At 37.6% G+C, this 13698-nt stretch overlaps 1 protein-coding gene across 3 annotated transcripts in view; it reads right to left on the bottom strand.

Annotated features, from left to right (window-relative positions):
• sh3rf2 (SH3 domain containing ring finger 2) overlaps positions 1-12240 on the bottom strand; it is a 95368-nt gene extending 83128 nt beyond the window's left edge. Inside the window, exons 1-3 of one of the 3 annotated variants that reach the window (XM_073921827.1) lie at positions 12026-12240; positions 11284-11335; positions 9823-9944 (exon numbers count right to left, since the gene is read on the bottom strand). The gene's annotated coding sequence lies outside the window, so the exon portion shown is untranslated. The remainder of the gene's footprint in view (positions 1-9822; positions 9945-11283; positions 11336-12025) is intronic. The other 2 variants (XM_068213335.2, XM_073921828.1) reach the window with 2 other exon arrangements.
• Between the last annotated feature and the right edge of the window lie 1458 nt (positions 12241-13698).

Below are 13698 nucleotides of genomic sequence, written 5' to 3'. Positions count from 1 at the left end.
TTCACCTTTAGCTATAATTCTAGCATGCATGTTTAATCACAGCAGGGGAATTGCCTGCGTAGTGAAAGATCTGCTCTCCTCATCTAAAGTCGTGTTAGCCAAATACAAACCTCGGGGAAAATGCATGGGCTCATTTGAAAACCTTTTAGCAGATACTGTATAAGAGAACACATAGAATATTGTGATAAATTAGCTCATTTAATAGTGCAGTGCAAGAAGATCAGTTTTAGAGTAGTGCCTATCAGACTTTTGGAGAGCCACATGCATAAACGATTGATAGAACTGATGACCCTGAGGTCAAATAATTATAGAATGTTAGGCTATGTGGACAACGCCTGTGACCAAAGTCCCAGTTTATTAAAAACAAGAGTAATTAAAGTTGCAAGCAGCAATGAAAGGGACCTCCCACCTGGGCTCACTGCCGCCCGGTTGCCCTATGATGACAGAGAACAGTGGACAATAATAATTTATGCTGAAATATCAAAAACCCCTGAAAAAATGATCAATTTATCCCAAACTTCCTTCAGTCAGCAGATGGCGCTATGTCTGTGACTCAATATTAGCATTTAGATGGAGTCTTCAGGAGAGAAATCTCATCAAATGTTTGAATGTTCAGGTAGATCAGACATTGTGTGGTTGTGTGGGACACTGTTCATATTTCTGCCGCGCCAGAGAGCTCCATCTGATTAGTTTCATTTTAAATAGCATGTGAATGTGTGCGTCAGGTGTGCGATACTTTTAACTGTCATGTGCGTGCCGTGTTACGGCGCCGAGCGGCGCATCTGGTGTGTGACGCCATTATGGATGACAACATGCATCTTTGGTGTTGATTTGATAAAATCACCAGTAGAAGTTCATTAAAATACAATGCCTGGAAATGGCTAACTTACACTTTTTTAGGTAGAGAAAGATAATATCTGACTTCCTGTTGGCTTTCAGATTTTGCTCCAAGAGACTTTTTTGTAGGTATTGGCGTGTTTCATGTGTGTGCCAATTTTTGTATGTGTGCATGAAACGTAGCTCGGGGACCACTCCATCAAAGTGCATACTGTAGGTGGCGCTGTCGAGTCATTTTGCCAAAACCACTTCTGAAACCTATAACAAACGTACATTTTTCACCACTTCCAGCGTAAGTATGGTACGGTTCAGGTCGGTTTGGGTCACCTTTATCAGGCTTGCGTTCCACTACCAAGGGTACCCTTTTGGTGGGCGTGGGTACGACAAAAAAAGTTTCAGTCGTATCATTCTCGCTCGAGGAAATGTCTACAATAAAGCTGTACGGGTCGCTCACATATATGAAAAGCACTTCTCACAAAGCAGATGCTTTACACACATAAATACTTGTAAACAAATGTTTATTACTAATTTTTCTATGAACAGGATTTGATTATAACTGCAGATCAATGACAGCGTGAAATAGCCTACTGCAACATCTGTAATTATATTAAATAAATAAATGAAGATTTGTTGAACACATACAGCCCCTTACAGTCTCCGATATGTTACCAAGTACAGAAAAACTATACATAGCAGACATTTCGTCCTTATTTAGGTTCAAAACAACACAAAGTATAGCCTACAGTCAGTGAAAACCTCTTATCTGTGTCTGTAATCTTCCGCAGCACATGTAGCCTCTGTTGGAGAGTCATTCCATCCTTCCCAGTTCATATTAGTCCAAAAGGGTATGATAAAAAATTTAAAAAGGCAGTTTGTTCAAGTTTGCTGAAGAAATAATGTGCTCCTTTTTTCCGGCTTCTCCTTTTTTTCGTGCTTCACTCTAGCTTTTGTCAGTGTCTGACAGGATCAGGTTTCAAAAGCACGTCAATAATCACGTCACGTTATTATCATGAGCTCAAGAAGCTTGTTATTTCAGATATAGACGCGCGGCAAGCGCAAGCAAGAAAGCGAAAACGCTTGTGCTTCAGACTGGCTCATAAAAAACTACGAGGTGCAGGGTAGATTCTGCTCTATCCCATGGCTTTGTGGCTGTTTATCAAGACGATGACAAGGTTTGTTTGAGCCCGGATCGATCATGGCTCGTTATTATATGTATATATAATAATCTCTCGGCTGTGTATTTTAAACATGACAGGTTTTTTGTTTTCATTCTGGCTGGTTGCGCAAGCAAAAGACGTATCTCTGTAAACCAATAGCGTTCAGTTAGGCATCTAGCTCTGCCTTTTGGTACCCCTTCTCGTGTTTTGTACCCTTTGAAAAGGTGCCAAAAAAGTGGTACGGTACGGTTTGGTACACCTTTTAACTGTGGAAACGGTCATAAAAGCGTACCAAACCGAACCATACCGTGCCATACCACTCAGTGTAAACAGGCCTTAAGTCCCTGATTACAGTACAGTATATTCGGAGCCAAAGTACAAAGGCAATGTCAGGTTTATAGTTTTTACTGTAAGACATGTACATGTACTGTAAGACAGTTACATGGCAACTATAGTTAAAAACTGAAAAGTCTGCATTTTTTAAGAAGGCTCACATGCAGACAACACTGTCAAAATGATCCCTGTTCACACTGATCCATGAAAACTACAGGTTGTGAATGCCAATTTACTAGTTATGAATTTGGCTGTATTCTATCTACACATGCCTATTGTTGCGAATGGTAGACAAGCAGACAGAGGTAGTTTCAAATGCAGCTTTATTTAGAATGGTCAGGCAGGCAGAGGTCAAAAACCAGTTCATATGGTGAAGTAGAGAACACTAGAATGTAATCCAAAGACAGGCAATAGTTTAGGGAAGGCAGCAAGGAATAAAAAAAAAAACACAATAAACAGTTAAAAGGTCAAAAACATGGGAAAACAAGAAGGAAATGGTTCAAATGCAAAAGCTAGACAACACTCAGCATTTTGTTTGTGTGTGTGTGTGTGTGTGTGTGTGTGTGTGTGTGTGTGTGTGTGTGTGTGTGTGTGTGTGTGTGTGTGTGTGTGTGTGTGTGTGTGTGTGTGTGTGTGTGTGTGTGTGTGTGTGTGTGTGTGTAACTGAGGGGTTTAAATAGCTCAGATAATCAATGATGATGAGTTTCAGCTGTGTGTCCAAATGATTGTCAGCTGTGGCAGGAGTGATTGGTGCAATGATTTCTGGGATTTGTAGTTTGGTAGGAAGTCATCTCCAGTTGAGACAACACTGCTGGCGATCACAACATCCATATACTAAATGTGATATGTATGCTTAAAGGGAATTTTTGTTGTTTACACACACTCAAAAATGACTTATTTTAAAGGAATTGAAGCAAAACAATTCTTCAGTTTTTTTGGGGGGACAACTTAATTGTTTTATGTTCAATCCACTTACATTTGTAAAAATGATTGTGCTAACTTAATTGATTTGTGTTAAAGGAACAAGAAGGAATTGTCTAGAACCCAGCATTTTTTACAGTGCAGAGATGGTACCAGTAACAAATTTTCAAAGACTTTTCCATTACTATGAAATTCCAAAGCATAAATAAAAAATACTAGAGTAATTTACAGTAAATACTAGTGTTTTCTGAACCATATTATTGTAAAGTGCCTCGTTTTCATTTTGAAGTGTAATGCAAATATTACAACTATGTTAACACACTACATCACACTGTCTTAATAATTATAGCGAACTCATAAACTGTAATAAATACTGTAGTATACTTTAGTTTTTAACTACAGTAAACCATGGTGTAACCTATAGTTGTAGAAAACTTAATGGGGTGGTCCACTATGATATGCATTCATTCATTCATTTTCTTGTCGGCTTAGTCCCTTTATTAATCCGGGGTTGCCACAGCGGAATAAACCTCCAACTTATCCAGCAAGTTTTTACGCAGCGGATGCCCTTCCAGCCGCAACCCATCTGTGGGAAACATCCACACACACACTCATACACTACGGACAATTTAGCCTACCTAATTCACCTGTACCACATGTCTTTGGACTGTGGGAGAAACTGGAGCACCCAGAAGAAACCCACGCGAAGGCAGGGAGAACATGCAAACTCCACACAGAAACGCCAACTGAGCCGAGGTTCGAACCAGCGACCCAGCGATCTTCTTGCTGTGAGGCGACAGCACTACCTTCTGCGCCACTGCCTCGCCTCCACTATGATATCATATTTATTACACATAAACAACATCTCTAAATGTAAAATGCTCAAAGTTCAATGCAAAGGGAGACCTTGATTTTTACAGAGTTAGCTTAGCAAAGCTTACAATCAACGAGTTTTGGGGTCTACAAAAAATACTTCCGGCCCTTGTAAGATCACAAAGGTTCATTTACCACGCACACACACTGCGCAGCTAAGGGCAGTGGCCAGAGGCGCTGTAACGTAACAGGAGAGGGAGACAATACCCTTCCTGCTATTTCTGTATTTGGGCTTCCAAATGACACCACACAAAAGACAGAAGTGCTTATAATTCAATATTAATTATGTTCCAGAGAATTATAAAATACATAGCAAGCATGATTTGACAAAACAGCTTCCAGAATCTCTCCCAGTTCAGTGCTGGATTCGGCTAAAATCTCCTCAAAGATGGAGCAGCTACAAGGAGACGCTGTGAACTCTGAGCCACGACCTGTAAGTGTTTTTATTTGTTAAAATTGATCATGACATGTACAGTGTCTAGCCGTAACAGGATGTTAAAGCAAAGATGTAAACAACAGGAAATGATGCTCGCCACCGCTAACGATTTAGCTACAAATTCATATTTATCAGTCAAACTGCTATAAACACACACACACACACACACACACACACACACACACACACACACACACACACACACAAACACACAAACACACTTCACAGGTGGGTGCAGCCTCTCTATATGTGTGTGCGCGACTTTGCATTGTTTCTCTCTATAAGCTTTTCCATGCGTTTTACATCTCAGATAATGAAGTCGCAAAAGATATGTGAACGATTCATGTTACTTACACAGGCATATTTCGGATATGTGAGAAAGACGTTGTGTAACGCGTTGATTTAAAAAAATACAGCAGTGCTCCCCTAACTGGTGTGAAAACAACTTAATCCGAGCCTGAGAGGAAAAGAAAAATAAACATTGCTCCCGCGCACATGTGCTTTTAGTGTTACAGATAGTTCATAGTATACACACGCACACACATAGACACACGCACACACAATGGCATACACACACTCTCTTAAAGGAGCCGCATCCTATTTTCTCTCATTACAGACACTTGTCAGATGTTATTTTAGAGGAGGAGCATGAGGTTGACTGTTTACACAAAATGTGCTTGTGCTTGTACGGGCGTGACGTGGAGCCGATTCGCAGCACATTATGGCGATGACCAATCAGAGTCACTTGAGGGCGGGCCTTTCAGAAGAAATAGGAAATATATCAGTCGTTTTCATGTTAGCAGAGTAGTGGTGAGGTTTATGAAAAAATAACAAGATTTCCTTCAACTGAAACATGAGCACACATTGCTTTGCATTATATTAACACAATCAAGCCTTAAAACTACATTCTGGACCACCCCTTTAGTGACTTGCGTAATCATGTACTGTTATTTATATTACTGTAGCTGTTGTGTTATGGGTTTAAAACTCTATAGTATTCTTTATAAATTATGACATGGTTTTTTTCATGTGGTGAGAATTATTAGGAGAAAGATTTTATTCATTTTCATTTGGCCTAATTGCTGATTTTTTCAGGGGGTTGCCACAGCAGAATGTACCACCAACTTATCCAGCATATGTTTTACACAGCGGATGCCTTTCTAGTCGCAACCCAGAACTGGGAAACTCTCATACACTCTCACATTCACACATGCACTCATACACTATGGCCAATTTAGTAAATCCAATTCACCTATAGCGCATGTCTTTGGACTGTGGGGGTAACCAGAGCACCTGGAGGAAACCTACGCGGACACAGGAAGAACATGCAAACTTCACACAGAAATGCCAACAGGCCCAGCTGGAACATTGACCTACCTGCTGTGAGGCGACAGTGCCTCTCTAAAAGAATTTATTTCTTAAATAATATATATTTTTTTAGCATTTTTGGAGTAAATTTTGCATAAAGTTTAATTATAAATGAAGATTGTTTTACACAAGAGATCCCATAATGTGGTAAGTTAGCATGGTGCAGTTAGCAAGTTAGCATTTTGCCTTACTGCTAGATTTTCTAACTACACCAGTGCTGGCAAAAAGCCTATTTCTCCCTGGATGGCCAAAACCATCTATGTATTCTAGCTGAATACATTTTCTGCAAGCAAACAGAAATCATAAATATTTCAGTATATACAGTTGATGTTTTGCCTGTGCTATTTGAAGGGCTTTGTGCTCATCATTTTCTGTAGCCCCAGACTAATTTTTCATATCACATGAGTGCCCTTGAGTAAAAATGGCAACATGCAAGTCACATATTTCTGGGAATGCCATTGAGATGTAAAAATATACATATTTTTCCAGGAAATGTATTAGGCTACCATCCATGATGCAATTCTCTGTAGTTTTGCTTTCAGGTACACAGATCTAAACATTTTAAAGGATTTGTTGAAATCAGAAACCCATATTTCAACATGGGGACACTAGTGCATGATCACCTCACAGTAAGAAGGTCGCTGGTTCGAACCCTGGCTGGGTCAGTTGGAATTTCTGTGTGGAGTTAGCATGTTCTCCCCGTGTTCATATGAGTTTTTCTCCTGGTGCTCCGGTTTACCCCAAAGACGTGTGTTATAACAATGAATAAGCTAAATTGGCCGTAGTGTATGTGTGTGAATGCAAGAGTGTATGGTGTTTCCCAGTGTTGGGTTCCCTTTCTTTTCATGACACATTAATATTTGTGTAAAGAACAGCTCCTTCAGCATTACACTGTAAAAATGGACATTGTAATTTTTTTTATTCTACAGTAAAAATTTGTTGCTTGGTTAAGAGTAAGTTCCCTTAATATATACAGGTATAATGTGTTCAAGGGCTGCATGATTTTGCAAAAATGTAGCATTGCAAGATTTGTTTATTTTGTGATATATATTGCAATATGAATACAATTTCACCAGATGCTTTAATATCTCTATTTGGAAAGAATTTATAATGTTAGATCAAATGGGCTGATTCTGTAGTGTAAGTGCATATGAGCAATTTCACTCAGTGCGAAATGGCTGTACTGTATCTGCACTGGTGGGAGGCGTGCTTTGGCCAGTGCTAATACACAGCCATATCGCACTGCTACAAGTGTGATATTGCATTTATACAACAGTTTGACGGCACAATCTTGTATATAAAAAAGAAAAATCAAACATGGAGAGTCTAAAACCTTTTTGTATTAGGAACTACTTTCTTTCGTCATTCAATCACATCTGCAGCTGACGTCAGAACAGCAGAAGCCTTTACCAATTCACCAACATCACTTAAGAGCTAGTGTTTGAATGATTCTCCATAGCGTAACATCCAGTGATGACAAAACTGTTGATTGAAAAAAAGTTGATTTTGCTCAAATTAATATGCGTTTCTCCCAAGTGCGGTCAACTACATTCATGCCAGTCAACGACTATGAGTAGGAAAAAGAAAAAGACACTCAACATCCATTGCAAAATAAAATGTTACATTATTGTAATAAAAGAATGATACAGCGGTAGAGCTACCACTCACACACTTCTCCTCAGAGCTCACCAGAACTAAGCCGAGCTCCAATACATGCGTACTTACATCTCAAAGGTAAAACAAACAAAAAAAGAAGTCCACTTATTGGGGACATGACGTTTAAACACAATGCATATCAAACATTATGCAACTGTTAAAATATCACATTAATTAATCCTGAAAAAAGCAGCGCAATCACTATCTGACTGCTGTTGTGTTTGCGATAGAGAGGGACGAGGCTGAATCCAGCTTCTTATTCGCAGCTTCTTATTGATGCTATCTGGTCCACCTTAAAAACCGCGCCGCTTCCATTTTTCAGCTTCTTATTTTCGGTCAAAAAAAAAAAAAAAAACACGATTTTAATCTTTTTATGTGGTCCTGGCGCCATCTTGTGGATAGACAATGTCAACGGTCTGACTAATGGACACCAACACGCTGTCTCTCAGAAATGATAAATATTTTAAAATATACACTACACTTATAAATAAACTGAATAGTTGCAATCTAAACAACTACATTCTTGACTAAATAGCCTCAAAAGTACATTATGTTGCCTAACAGCAGGAATATTTGTCAAACAGTAGACCGTCCTCTGCTTGTATGTGGGCGGAGTAATACACAAAGGTGAAAAGGCCTTTGTGTGCTGTTACTGGCAAAATATCTCATGGCTATCAGCCAATCAGATTCAAGAACCAGACAGAACTGTTGTATAAAATCTAATAAACAATCTATAAATTTCCATTCTATTTAAATTTTGCAGTGCATTTCTCTATTTGCATGTGTTGTGAGTATTTTCATGCATAATAATCTATAAATACAATCAAGAAAAAGATACAATTGAAATAAAGTGCTTTATTGTTTCCCAATTCTAACAGTATTTCAGTACAGTAACTGAATGATAAAAAATAAAAATAAATCAATAAAATGAATTGTAGTTAAGGTCACAAATAGTACAATTTCTTATGCCAGAATGCTTTCAAAGTCATTATGCAATCACAGGCACCAAAACACATGCAAATAATGAATGATAATACACACTCAGCATTGCATATCCTGCAATGTGACTATTGTGAGGGATCACATTGCAATATATTGTGCAGCCCTAATTGTGCAGCCTTTTGTACTTCAAAACATTGGTTTGGTAGTTTACCAAAACACCATTACCATTTTAACAATTTTTTATGGTGAAGATAAAATGCCACATTGTTTTATGACAACAGTTTATTTACAGTAAATTTACCTAATTGTTTGACCAGTATAGCCATCCATTGTAAAAACATTGCAAAAACATCCCCATTACTTCAACTAAAATTAATCTATAGGCTTTCATAAACAACCTATTAGGTCGGGAAATATCTGTTTGTTTTTTTATAAACTGCTTACACAAATAAAATAAAAATAATATTGTACAAAAATGCCTATAGTTTGCACCTTTAAATCGGAATGCATTTATTTGCTAAGCAAAACACTTTATGATATTAAGTCCTATACTCAATAAATATATATAAAAATAAGTAACTATTTAAGTTTAATAAATGACCATTTTTTGCCAAATAATTATCTTTAACTTTTGTTCCAGACTCCACTGGCACTGCTCCAAATAAGCATAAACTCACAAAATTGTGATATTAAGATATTTCAAACTTGTTTCGCATGTAAATGTATTTTGAGTGAAGACTCTTTATGACTCAAACGCCATATTTTTATTTGAATTACTACCTCTGCTTTAAATCTCGCATTTTATAATAGCAGTACCATGGGATGAGCAAAACATGCAGTTATGAGTACGTAAATGACAGCATATCACAGAGCTTAACTTTGGAATGCAAAACACTCTTTTGAATTTGGAAGAATATAGAGTGACTGATATAGTTAGCCCATAAAATATTAAGACTATGACGCACCAATCTCAGACTCTTCCTTCAGTGCTGGTCGTGATGCACCTAACATTTTATGACTCACAGTGGCTGCTGCTTCAAATGATGTACAAGTTCATAGTATAAAATGACAAGGTGATGACACTATGTCTAGTTAAGCAAATGAGAACCACTGATGCATGAATAGATTATGCTAATTATGAGCGAAAACCATATGCTGCACACATTCGTGCTGTCACACACATCCGTCTTTTCTCCCATACTGATTATCAAGCAACGCCAAGGATAAAAGAGATCAAATCTGGTGTATGATTTCAGAAATTCAATTCCCAGGAGCTGATACTGTGGCGATAACCCTCACCTCTGTCCATGAAATCATTCTTTCAGCAGCAAACTGATGAATGTGTCACACATGGGCTGGTCCTGATGAGAGTTTCTGTGTGGCTGTGCAGCTTCGGGAATACATATTAACCCTCAGTGGGCCTGCAAATGAAAAAATACAGGTTACACTTTGACTAGTTGCTATCAGAGCTCTGGATCTCCAAGATGCGTAGTAGAAAAATAATTGGTAACGGTTGCTAAGGCAAGATAGGGATTTCATAAAAAGTTACTTTAGGACAATTCAAATAGTAGGTTTGGGCAGAGTTGTGCTTTTACTTTTATTGGCAATGTTTTAGTTTGTATGTAGATAAACTTCCTCCTGAAATAAAATCAGATTTATATATAAAGATGGAAAAGTGCTGAGATTTGACTGGTGGAAATAAACAGAATTACTGAATATCATGCTGAGAAATTAAACCTAATTTTATGTTTTGTGAAATAAGGTGTTTATTCACCCTTTCAAGACTTCAAACAAGGCTTCTGAGTTAAATTACTTAGTTGAAATTCAGTTAATTTAAAATATGCAAATTCTAATTCTGTTCTGTTTATTGCCCTAAAGCAGGGGTGTCCAATCTCGGTCCTGGAGGTCCAGTGTCCAGCAAAGATTAGTTCCAACCCTAAAAAGACACACCGGGCTAGCTAATCAAGCTCTTAAGCTGCGGTCACACTGGGCTTTTCCTCCCATAGACTTCCATTCATACGCATGCGAATGCATAAGACTGGAAATGCCGGGTCATGTATCAAGTTTCGTTGGTGAACTCTGACCTGCAAAAACGCACCACTTGACTGCGTGATAACAACCGAGGATCAAAACATGATCTCTCTGGACAGAAATTTAAATGGAGCAATCGCTCACTTTTTAAATTCCTAATAATCTTGTTTATTCCCACCCCTTTTCGCAGCAACACACGACAGAATTTCGCACACACAAACTCTAGTGTCATCATAGCTTTACTGGGTTTTCTAGAAACATCCTTGCAGGTGTGTTGAAGCAAAGTGGAGCTAAAATCTGCAGGACACCAGCCCTCCAGGACTGAGTTTAGACACCCCTACTCTAAAGAAAGGTTCTCCTAAAACAAAAAATTCTGACATCATTTACTGACCCTCTATTTGTTCCAAACCAACAGGTATATTAGTTTCTTTCTTCTGTTGAACAAAAAATGTTGGATATTAGAAGCCATTAAAATCCCTTGTATTTATTTTATTTTATTTTATTTTTTTCAAAAAAATGGATGTCAGCTAATGGTTACCAGTTTTTAACATTCTTCAAAATCTCTTCTTTTGTGTTCAACAAAAACTCAAAGCTTTTGAACCACCTGAGGATGAGTAAATGAGTATGTAACTGTTAGGACACTAGATAACAGAGTTAAGGAGCCATATGCAGTTTTTATCAAGTAGCCGGGCAGGCAATGGTCAAATACAGGAGTAAACGGTAACTTACAGGTAATCCAAAAGGCAGAGTCGGGTTACAGGAAAATGGTCAGTACAGGCAGCTATAAAGAATCAACAGACATTGACACTGTGTCAAAATCCTAAAACGCAAGCGGTTTGAAAAACTGCACCGAAGAATGATCCGGCCACGTGACTAGGCGATTCGAAATACAAAGGTCACGTAACTAAAGTGTTTCGTGGCTAAACCAATTCAAAGCATCAATCATTTCAGGAGTGTTTTAAAAACTTGGTGGATCGCGGTTTTTAGAGATCTAGCCATGTGAATAAAGGCTTTTTAATTTTTTCACTTTACTAGAGTGCCTTGGACTGATTCTTGTTGCAGATTTGATGAATCCCTTACCCAAAGAGCACCGACCATACATTTGAACTTACCCCAGAGCGCTTTTTGTTTTGTTTTAACTTGGTGGATCTCTGTTTGACTAACAGGGCCACAAAAAACTCATGTACATGTCTTATGTAGCCTATAGTGGGCTATATGTGTGCATAAAGTTACTGTGCTGCACAGGGCCCCAGGTTCAAAAACAAGAGATATTTATTCACAAAGTGTTAATTCGGATGTCAAACAAATGTTAAAATAAAAAAACATGTTAAAAGAACAGAGCATTTAAAAACTAACATTTAAAGCCGCATCACCCTAGATTCTAACACATCTATGCATGATAATCATGAACTCTCTAAACCAATTCACTACATCACTTATAACCTGAACTCTACAATGTGGGGTTTAATACCTGAATTTGCTTAACTGTTTCGTTGCTGATGCTGTTCCAGAGCAATACATAAAAATGACCACTGGGTGTGGTTACTGTAGAGAGGAGTTTCAAAACATTTTATGAAGCCTCGCTTCACCATATGATTATCAATAACAAGAAAACATGATAAGAATTAAACTCTAAAAGACTAGACAGAATAACACTTCATGATGTTTCAGTGTCTAAACTAAAAAGACTCAACAAAGTGAGCAGTCTATATACTCTGAGTAATCAGTCATTGAGCAGCTCCGAGCTGTGTGTGTGTAATCAAAGGTGAACCAGTACAGGTGTGAGTGATGCATGTAGTCCGAGTGAAAGGGAATGTTTACCAGCGATCGACAAGCCTGGATCGCTGATGATTGTGACAGGGTAATTGTTTCATTCTCAGGTAAACCTTAGTGATGGTGAAAAGAAGCTTTCTGAACCAGTAAAGCGCTCGACTCAATTGTATCGGAAAAAGGTTCGTTACTTGAAGCTTTCTAAATCAGAGCTCGATGAGGACCTCTTCTGGTTAAAGTGTGGGAAAGCACTGTATTGCAATAATGTCAAATGTTCACAACTGACCAGTTCATTCATGTAGTAATACAACAACAGTAATATAAACAAATTACTCTATTACTGTAGTTTTTACACATAAGGTATGTTACACCACTGATGATTGTAGTAAAGTCCAAGGAATTCAAAAGTATTTACATATATCATATTCCAACTAATCCTTCAGTCACCCACTCACTCCAAGCGGGGATCGATCTAGCGATTCATATGCAGTCGTTTTCTTTAAAGATAGAAAATACGCTAATACACTTTAGTATGGTTTAAAACCTTTTTACTATAAATGACTATTATATTTTAGTTTAATTACTGGTGTGTGTGACCGGTGCAGTTCTTTGAAACAGTAGAAATGTATGTAATTGACGCCTAATCTCTCGCTATACTCAAAATGAAGCTTCGGACATCACTGATCACGTGATGATGGCAAAACGAATCAAGCTCTGGTACACTGCTTCACAGCGAGATGTATGTTTTTTTTATACAAGCTTCGAAGCCTCGGGGCACAACATCACATCACTACTATACCTTTAATTTCATTAAAAACAAATTCTGAAGATATCAGCAACTAAACTAGAACATTTGTAGACTGGTTGGTTATGGTTAGTACAGTAGGATGAAATTCTAATGAGGGAACAAATACAATTTTTGCTATTTTTAAATGTACTATGTTGACTACTATAAATAACATGAGCTGTAAGATACATAATGTAAACAGGATATCTAAATGCAACAATAAACATGAAACAATCAAAATAATTGTGCTGTTGTAATATTTCCATTTAGATTGTTTTGATTTGGCCTATAATAAAAAATATATAATTTAAATGGATTTTAGATTTGTCATTACTTGTAAATGTTTGACTACACCGTTAACACTTTCCTGTAGAAACTACAGTAACCTACTGGCAGAAGTTTGCCAGTACCTTACTATAAATCAATATTGCAAAAAATAACATATTTACATTTAAAGCACAATTTATCTGACTGTGTATGTATTTACAGTATTGTGTATATTTACTGTAAAATATAGAGTAATTTTCACAATACAACTTTAAAATACAGTAACATGTCACATATATGTCCTACCATAAACTACTAAA

Source organism: Danio rerio, chromosome 14 (genome assembly GCF_049306965.1).
Source record: "Danio rerio strain Tuebingen ecotype United States chromosome 14, GRCz12tu, whole genome shotgun sequence".
NCBI classification, from domain to species: domain Eukaryota; kingdom Metazoa; phylum Chordata; class Actinopteri; order Cypriniformes; family Danionidae; genus Danio; species Danio rerio.
This window is presented reverse-complemented; position numbering and strand designations above follow the sequence as displayed.